Here is a 12816-nt window from a genome sequence, read left to right on the forward strand (position 1 = left end):
TATCCTATCCCCTATCCTATCCTCTATTCGATCCTATCCACTATAATATCGTATCCTCTATCCTATCTCATCCTCTATCCTATCCAATCCCCTATCCGATCCTCTATCCTATCCTATCCTCTATCCTATCCTATCCTCTATCCTATCCTATCCTCTATCCTATCCTATCCTCGATCCTATATTATCCTCAATCCTAGCCTATCCTCTATCCTATCCTATTCTCTATCCTATCCTATCCTATATCCTATCCTATCCTATACTATCCTATCCTCTATCCTATCCTATCCTCTATCCTATCCTATCCTCTATCCTATCCAATCCTCTATCCTATCCTATCCTCGATCCTATCTTATCCCCAATCCTATCCTATCCTCTATCCTATCCTATTCTCTATCCTATCCTCTATCCTATCCTATCCTCTATCCTATCCTATCCTCTATCCTAACCTATCCTCTATCCTATCCTATCCTCTATCCTATAAAATACTGTATCTTCTCCGATCCTCTATCCTATCCTATCCTCTATAATATCCTATCCTCTATCCTATCCTATCCTCTATCCTATCCAATCCCCTATCCGATCCTCTATCCTATCCTATCCTCAATCCTATCCTATCCTCTATCCTATTCTATACTCCATCCTATCCTATCCTCTATCCTATCCTATCCTCTATCCTATCCAATCCTCTATCCTATCCTATCCTCGATCCTATCTTATCCCCAATCCTATCCTATCCTCTATCCTATCCTATGCTCTATCCTATCTTCTATCCTATCCTATCCTCTATCCTACCCTATCCTCTATCCTAACCTATCCTCTATCCTATCCTATCCTCTATCCTATAAAATACTGTATCTTATCCGATCCTCTATCCTATCCTATCCTCTATAATATCCTATCCCCTATCCTATCCTCTATTCGATCCTCTCCACTATAATATCGTATCCTCTATCCTATCCTATCCTCTATCCTATCCAATCCCCTATCCGATCCTCTATCCTATCCTATCCTCAATCCTATCCTATCCTCTATCCTATTCTATACTCCATCCTATCCTATCCTCTATCCTATCCTGTCCTCTATCCTATCCTATCCTCAATCCTATCCTATCGTCTATCCTATCCTATCCTCTATCCTATCCTATCCTCTATCCTATCCTATCCTCTATCCTATCCTATCCTCTATCCTATCCAATACTGTATCTTATCCTATCCTCTATCCTATCCTATCCTCTATCCTACCCTATCCTCTATCCTATCCTATCCTCTATCCTATCCTATCCTCTATCCTATCCAATACTGTATCTTATCCGATCCATTATCCTATCCTATCCTCTATAATATCCTATCCCCTATCCTATCCTCTATTCGATCCTCTCCACTATAATATCGTATCCTCTATCCTATCCTATCCTCTATCCTATCCAATCCTATATCCTATACTCTATCCTATAATATCCTATATCCTATCCTATACGATCCTATCCTCTATCCTATCCTATCCTCGATCCTATATTATCCTCAATCCTAGCCTATCCTCTATCCTATCCTATTCTCTATCCTATCCTATCCTATATCCTATCCTATACTATCCTATCCTATACTATCCTATCCTCTATCCTATCCTATCCTCTATCCTATCCTATCCTCTATCCTATCCTATCCTCTATCCTATCCAATCCTCTATCCTATCCTATCCTCGATCCTATCTTATCCCCAATCCTATCCTATCCTCTATCCTATCCTATTCTCTATCCTATAAAATACTGTATCTTATCCGATCCTCTATCCTATCCTATCCTCTATAATATCCTATCCCCTATCCTATCCTCTATTCGATCCTCTCCACTATAATATCGTATCCTCTATCCTATCCTCTATCCTATCCAATCCCCTATCCGATCCTCTATCCTATCCTATCCTCAATCCTATCCTATCCTCTATCCTATTCAATCCTATATCCTATATTCTATCGTATCCTATCCTTTATCCTATCCTATCCTCTATCCTATCCTATCCTCTATCCTATCCAATACTGTATCTTATCCTATCCTCTATCCTATCCTATCCTCTATCCTACCCTATCCTCTATCCTACCCTATCCTCTATCCTATCCTGTCCTCTATCCTATCCTATCCTCAATCCTATCCTATCCTCTATCCTATCCTATCCTCTATCCTATCCTATCCTCTATCCTATCCTATCCTCTATCCCATCCTATCCTCTATCCTATCCTATCCTCTATCCTATCCAATACTGTATCTTATCCTATCCTCTATCCTATCCTATCCTCTATCCTACCCTATCCTCTATCCTATCCTATCCTCTATCCTATCCTTTCCTCTATCCTATCCAATACTGTATCTTATCCGATCCTTTATCCTATCCTATCCTCTATAATATCCTATCCCCTATCCTATCCTCTATTCGATCCTCTCCACTATAATATCGTATCCTCTATCCTATCCTATCCTCTATCCTATCCAATCCCCTATCCGATCCTCTATCCTATCCTATCCTCAATCCTATCCTATCCTCTATCCTATTCTATACTCCATCCTATCCTATCCTCTATCCTATCCTATCCTCTATCCTATCCAATCCTCTATCCTATCCTATCCTCGATCCTATCTTATCCCCAATCCTATCCTATCCTCTATCCTATCCTATTCTCTATCCTATCTTCTATCCTATCCTATCCTCTATCCTACCCTATCCTCTATCCTAACCTATCCTCTATCCTATCCTATCCTCTATCCTATAAAATACTGTATCTTATCCGATCCTCTATCCTATCCTATCCTCTATAATATCCTATCCCCTATCCTATCCTCTATTCGATCCTCTCCACTATAATATCGTATCCTCTATCCTATCCTATCCTCTATCCTATCCAATCCCCTATCCTATCCTCTATCCTATCCTATCCTCAATCCTATCCTATCCTCTATCCTATTCTATACTCCATCCTATCCTATCCTCTATCCTATCCTGTCCTCTATCCTATCCTATCCTCAATCCTATCCTATCGTCTATCCTATCCTATCCTCTATCCTATCCTATCCTCTATCCTATCCTATCCTCTATCCTATCCTATCCTCTATCCTATCCAATACTGTATCTTATCCTATCCTCTATCCTATCCTATCCTCTATCCTACCCTATCCTCTATCCTATCCTATCCTCTATCCTATCCTATCCTCTATCCTATCCAATACTGTATCTTATCCGATCCATTATCCTATCCTATCCTCTATAATATCCTATCCCCTATCCTATCCTCTATTCGATCCTCTCCACTATAATATCGTATCCTCTATCCTATCCTATCCTCTATCCTATCCAATCCTATATCCTATACTCTATCCTATAATATCCTATATCCTATCCTATACGATCCTATCCTCTATCCTATCCTATCCTCGATCCTATATTATCCTCAATCCTAGCCTATCCTCTATCCTATCCTATTCTCTATCCTATCCTATCCTATATCCTATCCTATACTATCCTATCCTATACTATCCTATCCTATACTATCCTATCCTCTATCCTATCCTATCCTCTATCCTATCCTATCCTCTATCCTATCCAATCCTCTATCCTATCCTATCCTCGATCCTATCTTATCCCCAATCCTATCCTATCCTCTATCCTATCCTATTCTCTATCCTATAAAATACTGTATCTTATCCGATCCTCTATCCTATCCTATCCTCTATAATATCCTATCCCCTATCCTATCCTCTATTCGATCCTCTCCACTATAATATCGTATCCTCTATCCTATCCTATCCTCTATCCTATCCAATCCCCTATCCGATCCTCTATCCTATCCTATCCTCAATCCTATCCTATCCTCTATCCTATTCAATCCTATATCCTATATTCTATCGTATCCTATCCTTTATCCTATCCTATCCTCTATCCTATCCTATCCTCTATCCTATCCAATACTGTATCTTATCCTATCCTCTATCCTATCCTATCCTCTATCCTACCCTATCCTCTATCCTATCCTATCCTCTATCCTATCCTATCCTCCATCCTATCCAATACTGTATCTTATCCGATCCTTTATCCTATCCTATCCTCTATAATATCCTATCCCCTATCCTATCCTCTATTCGATCCTCTCCACTATAATATCGTATCCTCTATCCTATCCTATCCTCTATCCTATCCAATCCTATATCCTATACTGTATCCTATAATATCCTATATCCTATCCTATACGATCCTATCCTCTATCCTATCCTATCCTCGATCCTATATTATCCTCAATCCTAGCCTATCCTCTATCCTATCCTATTCTCTATCCTATCCTATCCTATATCCTATCCTATACTATCCTATCCTATACTATCCTATCCTATACTATCCTATCCTCTATCCTATCCTATCCTCTATCCTATCCTATCCTCTATCCTATCCAATCCTCTATCCTATCCTATCCTCGATCCTATCTTATCCCCAATCCTATCCTATCCTCTATCCTATCCTATTCTCTATCCTATCTTCTATCCTATCCTATCCTCTATCCTACCCTATCCTCTATCCTAACCTATCCTCTATCCTATCCTATCCTCTATCCTATAAAATACTGTATCTTATCCGATCCTCTATCCTATCCTATCCTCTATAATATCCTATCCCCTATCCAATCCTCTATTCGATCCTCTCCCCTATAATATCGTATCCTCTATCCTATCCTATCCTCTATCCTATCCAATCCCCTATCCGATCCTCTATCCTATCCTATCCTCAATCCTATCCTATCCTCTATCCTATTCTATACTCCATCCTATCCTATCCTGTATCCTATCCTATCCTCAATCCTATCCTATCCTCTATCCTATTCAATACTGTATCTTATCCTATCCTCTATCCTATCCTATCCTCTATCCTACCCTATCCTCTATCCTATCCTATCCTCTATCCTATCCTATCCTCTATCCTATCCAATCCTCTATCCTATCCTATCCTCGATCCTATCTTATCCCCAATCCTATCCTATCCTCTATCCTATCCTATTCTCTATCCTATCTTCTATCCTATCCTATCCTCTATCCTACCCTATCCTCTATCCTAACCTATCCTCTATCCTATCCTATCCTCTATCCTATAAAATACTGTATCTTATCCGATCCTTTATCCTATCCTATCCTCTATAATATCCTATCCCCTATCCTATCCTCTATTCGATCCTCTCCACTATAATATCGTATCCTCTATCCTATCCTATCCTCTATCCTATCCAATCCTATATCCTATACTGTATCCTATAATATCCTATATCCTATCCTATACGATCCTATCCTCTATCCTATTCTATACTCCATCCTATCCTATCCTCTATCCTATCCTGTCCTCTATCCTATCCTATTCTCTATCCTATCCTATCCTATATCCTATCCTATACTATACTATCCTATCCTATACTATCCTATCCTCTATCCTATCCTATCCTCTATCCTATCCTATCCTCTATCCTATCCAATTCTCTATCCTATCCTATCCTCGATCCTATCTTATCCCCAATCCTATCCTATCCTCTATCCTATCCTATTCTCTATCCTATCTTCTATCCTATCCTATCCTCTATCCTACCCTATCCTCTATCCTAACCTATCCTCTATCCTATCCTATCCTCTATCCTATAAAATACTGTATCTTATCCGATCCTCTATCCTATCCTATCCTCTATAATATCCTATCCCCTATCCTATCCTATTCTCTATCCTATCCTATCCTCTATCCTGTCCTATCCTCTATCCTATCCTATCCTCTATCCTATCCAATACTGTATCTTATCCGATCCTCTATCCTATCCTACCCTTTATAATATCCTCTCCCCTATCCTATCCTCTATTCGATCCTCTCCACTATAATATCGTATCCTCTATCCTATCCTATCCTCTATCCTATCCTATCCTCTATCCTATCCAATCCCCTATCCGATCCTCTATCCTATCCTATCCTCAATCCTATCCTATAATCTATCATATTCAATCCTATATCCTATACTCTATCGTATCCTATCCTTTATCCTATCCTATCCTCTATCCTATCCTATCCTCTATCCTATCCTATCTTCTATCCTATCGTATCCTCTATCCTATCCTATCCTCTATCCTATAATCTATCCTCAATCCTATCCTCTATGCTATCCTGTCCTCTTTTAAAATCGTATCCTCTATCCTATCCAATCCTCTATCCTATCCAATGCTCTATCCTATCCTATCCTCTATAATATCGTATCCTGTATCATATCCTATACTCTTTCCTATAATCTCATCTCTCCTATCCTATCCTGTATCCTATCCTATCCTCGATCCTATATTATCCTCTATCCTATCCTATCCTCTATCCTATCCTATCCTCTATCCTATCCTATCCTCTATCCTATCCTATCCTCTATCCTATCCTATCCTATCCTCTATCCTATCCTATCCTCTATCCTATCCAATACTGTATCTTATCCTATCCTCTATCCTATCCTATCCTCTATCCTACCCTATCCTCTATCCTATCCTATCCTCTATCCTATCCTATCCTCTATCCTATCCAATACTGTATCTTATCCGATCCTTTATCCTATCCTATCCTCTATAATATCCTATCCCCTATCCTATCCTCTATTCGACCCTCTCCACTATAATATCGTATCCTCTATCCTATCCTATCCTCTATCCTATCCAATCCTATATCCTATACTCTATCCTATAATATCCTATATCCTATCCTATTCGATCCTATCCTCTATCCTATCCTATCCTCGATCCTATATTATCCTCAATCCTAGCCTATCCTCTATCCTATCCTATTCTCTATCCTATCCTATCCTATATCCTATCCTATACTATCCTATCCTATACTATCCTGTCCTCTATCCTATCCTATCCTCTATCCTATCCTATCCTCTATCCTATTCTATCCTGTCCTCTATCCTATCCTATCCTCAATCCTATCCTATCCTCTATCCTATCCTATCCTCTATAATATCCTATCCCCTATCCTATCCTCTATTCGATCCTCTCCACTATAATATCGTATCCTCTATCCTATCCTATCCTCTATCCTATCCAATCCCCTATCCGATCCTCTATCCTATCCTATCCTCAATCCTATCCTATCCTCAATCCTATCCTATCCTCTATCCTATCCTATCCTCTATTTACCCTATCCTCTATAATATCGTATCCCTTATCCTATCCTATCCTCTATCCTATCCAATCCTCTATCCTATACTCTATCCTATCCTATCCTATATACTATCCTATACTATCCTATCCTCTATCCTATCCTATCCCCTATCCTATCCTCTATTCGATCCTATCCACTATAATATCGTATCCTCTATCCTATCTCATCCTCTATCCTATCCAATCCCCTATCCGATCCTCTATCCTATCCTATCCTCTATCCTATCCTATCCTCTATCCTATCCTATCCTCTATCCTATCCTATCCTCTATCCCATCCTATCCTCTATCCTATCCTATCCTCTATCCTATCCTATCCTCTATCCTATCCTATCCTCTATCCTATCCTATCCTTTATCCTATCCTATCCTCTATCCTATCCTATCCTCTATCCTATTCTATGTTCTATCCTATTTTATCCTCTATCCTATCCTATCCTCTATCCTATCCTCTATCCTATCCTATCCTCCATCCTATCCTATCCTCTATCCTATCCGATCCTCTATTCTATACTATCCTCTATAATATCGTATCCTCTATCATATCCTATCCTCTTTCCTATAATATCATCTATCCTATACTATTCTCTATCCTATCCTATTCTCTATCCTATCCTATCCTCTATCCTATCCTATCCTCTATCCTATCCTATCCTCTATCCTATACTATACTCTATCCTATCCTATCCTATATCCTATCCTATACTATCCTATCCTCTATCCTATCCTATCCTCTATCCTATCCTATCCTCTATCCTATCCAATCCTCTATCCTATCCTATCCTCGATCCTATCTTATCCTCAATCCTATCCTATCCTCTATCCTATCCTATTCTCTATCCTATCCTCTATCCTATCCTATCCTCTATCCTATCCTATCCTTTATCCTATCCTATCCTCTATCCTCTCCAATACTGTATCTTATCCGATACTCTATCCTATCCTATCCTCTATAATATCCTATCCCCTATCCTATCCTCTATTCGATCCTCTCCACTATAATATCGTATCCTCTATCCTATCCTATCCAATCCCCTATCCGATCCTCTACCCTATCCTATTCTCAATCCTATCCTATCCTCAATCCTATCCTATCCTCTATCCTATTCAATCCTATATCCTATACTCTATCGTATCCTATCCTTTATCCTATCCTATCCTCTATCCTATCCTATCCTCTATCCTATCCTATCTTCTATCCTATCCTATCCTCTATCCTATCCTATTCTCTATACAATCCTATCCTATCCTCTATCCTATCCGATCCTATCCTCTATCCTATCCGATCCTATCCTCTATCCTATCCTATCCTCTATCCTATCCTCTATCCTATATTATCCCCTATCATATCCTCTCCTCTATCCTATCCTATTCTCTGTCCTATCCTATTCCCTATCCTATCCACTATCCTATCCGATCCTCTATCCTATCCTATCCTCTATAAAATCGTATCCTCTATCATATCCTATCCTCTTTCCTATAGTATCATCCATCCTATCCTATTCTATATCCTACCCTATCCTATCCTCTATCGTATGCTATCCTCTATCCTATCCTATCCTCTATCCTATCCTATCCTCTATCGTATCCTATTCTCTATCCTATGCAATCCTATGTCCTATCCTCTATCCTATCCTATCCTATCCTCTATCCTATCCGATCCTATCCTCTATCATATCCTATCCGATCCTATCCTCTATCCTATCCTATCCTCTATCCTATCCTATCATCTATCCTATCCTTTTTTTTTTATTTTTTTTTTTAAACGGGTATTTGTCTCTATTTCATTTTCTAAAATTACAGAATCACCTAAAAATTACAATGTCTGTCGTAGTTAAAACTATTTCGCTTATTCAAAATTGTTTGTAAATCTAATACAGTATAATAGTGCTTAGTATAATATAGTATAGTATAGTATACGAAATGCAATAAATTCAAATTCAAATTCAAAAACACTAAAATAAACTAACTTCTTATTTAACTTTTAACGTATCTTATCTTATTTTATTCGCTACTCTAAATAATTTTCTAGCCTCTATGTACATATATATATATATATGTTCTTATTTTCTAGTCTTAAACGCTACCTTATTTTTAATTGATTTTTTTGGTTTTTTCGCTCTTAGCCTAATTTAACCTATCATTAAAACGCCTGCGCGTGGTCTAAACGTGTCAAGGTGTCGATACCTTCTCTTACTCTAATTTTTTATTCTTAACTGTATGTTACTTCTTTTATTTTACACGATATACAAAATCTGCTTTGGCGAAATGCCAGCCCTGCTCTCTGGCTTTCCAAAGAGCCCCCACACGGTTTTATCGTACCCGGCGTTTTCTTAGGTGTTTTCGCGATTATGGTTCCGTACGAAAATTGACCTATCGGGCCGAAATTCGGTATACGCCTATTTCGGAGGGTGGCGAGTCTTTCGGGGTCGGATTGGAGAAGTATTCTCCACCCTGAAAAACTTTTTCGATTTTGCCCCCTCCTTTCCGAGCTGTGGGAAAAATTACCTCGAATTTTGAGATTTTCAAAAAGCTGACCCGGTAGTCGGTTAGGGCTCGGCTAGAGCTTTACAACGAGCCGTCGCACGCCTAGATCGGATAAAGTCTAAGTTTTTCTTATATACCGGGTGTCCCATGAATTTTCGACTGAAAAAATTTTCTGGGTAGGCTATCCTCTTGGGGGGGGGGGGGTATCTCGGGGTTGGCGACTGGTCTCCGAAGGTACTTCGGAGGTAAACGATTTTCGCCTCCGGCCCCCCGTTCTCGAGATAACGACCCTAACACCTACAGAGATAGGTTTTACGAGAAAACTTCCTATAGGGCGATTGCTTCTTATGTCTATCCCTATCCGTAGCTGCACTAATAGATGTGGGTTAGTTATATAAAAACCGCTAGTTCTCTCTTGTGTTCAAGGTCAAATGATCTCTTTTCCTACTTTTCTCTACTCTTTCCTATTTTTAGGCACTAAACCCTTTCTCCTACCTTATTTTTATGAGATACGACCGACCCCTCGCGGTGTGGTCCCTCTTCCTGGTCCGTGTGTATCGGTTTATCTGGTGGTACTTCTCTATTTCGAAATTTTTTCCCTAAATTCCTCACTTTAAGTCCTTTTTTCTCACTTTCAGTTAATGCACTTCTGTTCTCAATGTGTCCCTCACTCCGACCATTAATTTTAATTATACTAATAATTTTTTCTTTTTACAGGTTTTTCACCGGCACTCTCCGTTCCTTGATTTACTGGAAGGAAGGGGTTTTCGTGTCGAGTAATCTCCGCACGCACAATAATCTCCGCACGCACAAGCCCGTCTTGTTTTATTAATTAGTAACTAGTTTATTATTTTCTCTCTTTTTTTTTCTAGATGTTCCGGACCGTGGTATTTCATCGATTCGTGCGACCGAGTGGGTTTTCCACGAGGAAAAAACCGTACCGTACGAATTCCCGATAATAAGTAAGTACCTTAATTAATTAATTAATTAATTTTAATTTACTTTACACTGTGTCTCGATCCACTTTGTTCAGTTTAATAACCGAATTCACGTGATTTGAACCCGGAGATTCGGGGCTAGTCCCCCGGGGGAGATTTGCTCTTATTTTCCTCGAAATCGCGCGAATTAATTATCTTATTTGTAATTCTTCTTTTAATTAATGCTTGAAACTCACTTCGAGTTTAACTTCTTTGTTTCTTTCGCGGCTATAGACTCAAAAATCTGCTGTTAAGCTCCGATTACCGTGGCGGTTCACTTTGCTCTCATCATCTATCCTATCCTATCCTCTATCCTATCCTATCCTATCCTCTATCCTATCCTATCCTATCCTCTATCCTATCCTATCCTCTATCCTATCCTATCCTCTATCCTATCCTATCCTCTATCCTATCCTATCCGATCCTCTATTCTATACTATCCTCTATAATATCGTATCCTCTATCATATCCTATCCTCTTTCCTATAATATCATCTATCCTATACTATCCTCTATCCTATCCTATCCTCTATCCTATCCTATCCTCTATCCTATACTATACTCTATCCTATCCTATCCTATATCCTATCCTATACTATCCTATCCTCTATCCTATCCTATCCTCTATCCTATCCTATCCTCTATCCTATCCAATCCTCTATCCTATCCTATCCTCGATCCTATCTTATCCTCAATCCTATCCTATCCTCTATCCTATCCTATTCTCTATCCTATCCTCTATCCTATCCTATCCTCTATCCTATCCAATACTGTATCTTATCCGATACTCTATCCTATCCTATCCTCTATAATATCCTATCCCCTATCCTATCCTCTATTCGATCCTCTCCACTATAATATCGTATCCTCTATCCTATCCTATCCTATCCAATCCCCTATCCGATCCTCTACCCTATCCTATTCTCAATCCTATCCTATCCTCAATCCTATCCTATCCTCTATCCTATTCAATCCTATATCCTATACTCTATCGTATCCTATCCTTTATCCTATCCTATCCTCTATCCTATCCTATCCTCTATCCTATCCTATTCTCTATCCTATCCTATAGTCTATCCTATCCTATCTTCTATCCTATCCTATCCTCTATCCTATCCTATCCTCTATCCTATCCTCTATCCTATCCTATCCTCTATCATATCCTCTCCTCTATCCTATCCTATGCTCTATCCTATCCTATCCTCTATCCTATCGTATCCTCTATCGTCTCCTATTCTCTATCCTATCCAATCCCATATCCTATCCTCTATCTTATCCTATCCTCTATCCTATCCAATCCTCCGTCCTATCCTATCCTCTATAATATCGTATCCCTTATCATATCCTATCCCCTTTCCTGTAATATCATCTATCCTATCCTATTCTCTATCCTATCCTATCCTCTATTCTATCCTATCCTCTATCCTATCCTATCCTCTATTCTGTCCTATCCTCTATCCTATCCTATCCTCTATCCTATCTTATCCTGTATCCTATCCTATCCTCTATCCTATCCTATCCTCTATCCCATCCTATTCTCTATCCAATCCTATCCTATCCTCTATCGTATCCTATTCTCTATCCTATGCAATCCTATGTCCTATCCTCTATCCTATCCTATCCTATCCTCTATCCTATCCGATCCTATCCTCTATCCTATCCTATCCTCTATCCTATCCAATACTGTATCTTATCCGATACTCTATCCTATCCTATCCTCTATAATATCCTATCCCCTATCCTATCCTCTATTCGATCCTCTCCACTATAATATCGTATCCTCTATCCTATCCTATCCTATCCAATCCCCTATCCGATCCTCTACCCTATCCTATTCTCAATCCTATCCTATCCTCAATCCTATCCTATCCTCTATCCTATTCAATCCTATATCCTATACTCTATCGTATCCTATCCTTTATCCTATCCTATCCTCTATCCTATCCTATCCTCTATCCTATCCTATTCTCTATCCTATCCTATAGTCTATCCTATCCTATCTTCTATCCTATCCTATCCTCTATCCTATCCTATCCTCTATCCTATCCTCTATCCTATCCTATCCTCTATCATATCCTCTCCTCTATCCTATCCTATGCTCTATCCTATCCTATCCTCTATCCTATCGTATCCTCTATCGTCTCCTATTCT

This window comes from Halictus rubicundus, unplaced genomic scaffold (assembly GCF_050948215.1).
Source record: "Halictus rubicundus isolate RS-2024b unplaced genomic scaffold, iyHalRubi1_principal scaffold0034, whole genome shotgun sequence".
NCBI lineage: Eukaryota > Metazoa > Arthropoda > Insecta > Hymenoptera > Halictidae > Halictus > Halictus rubicundus.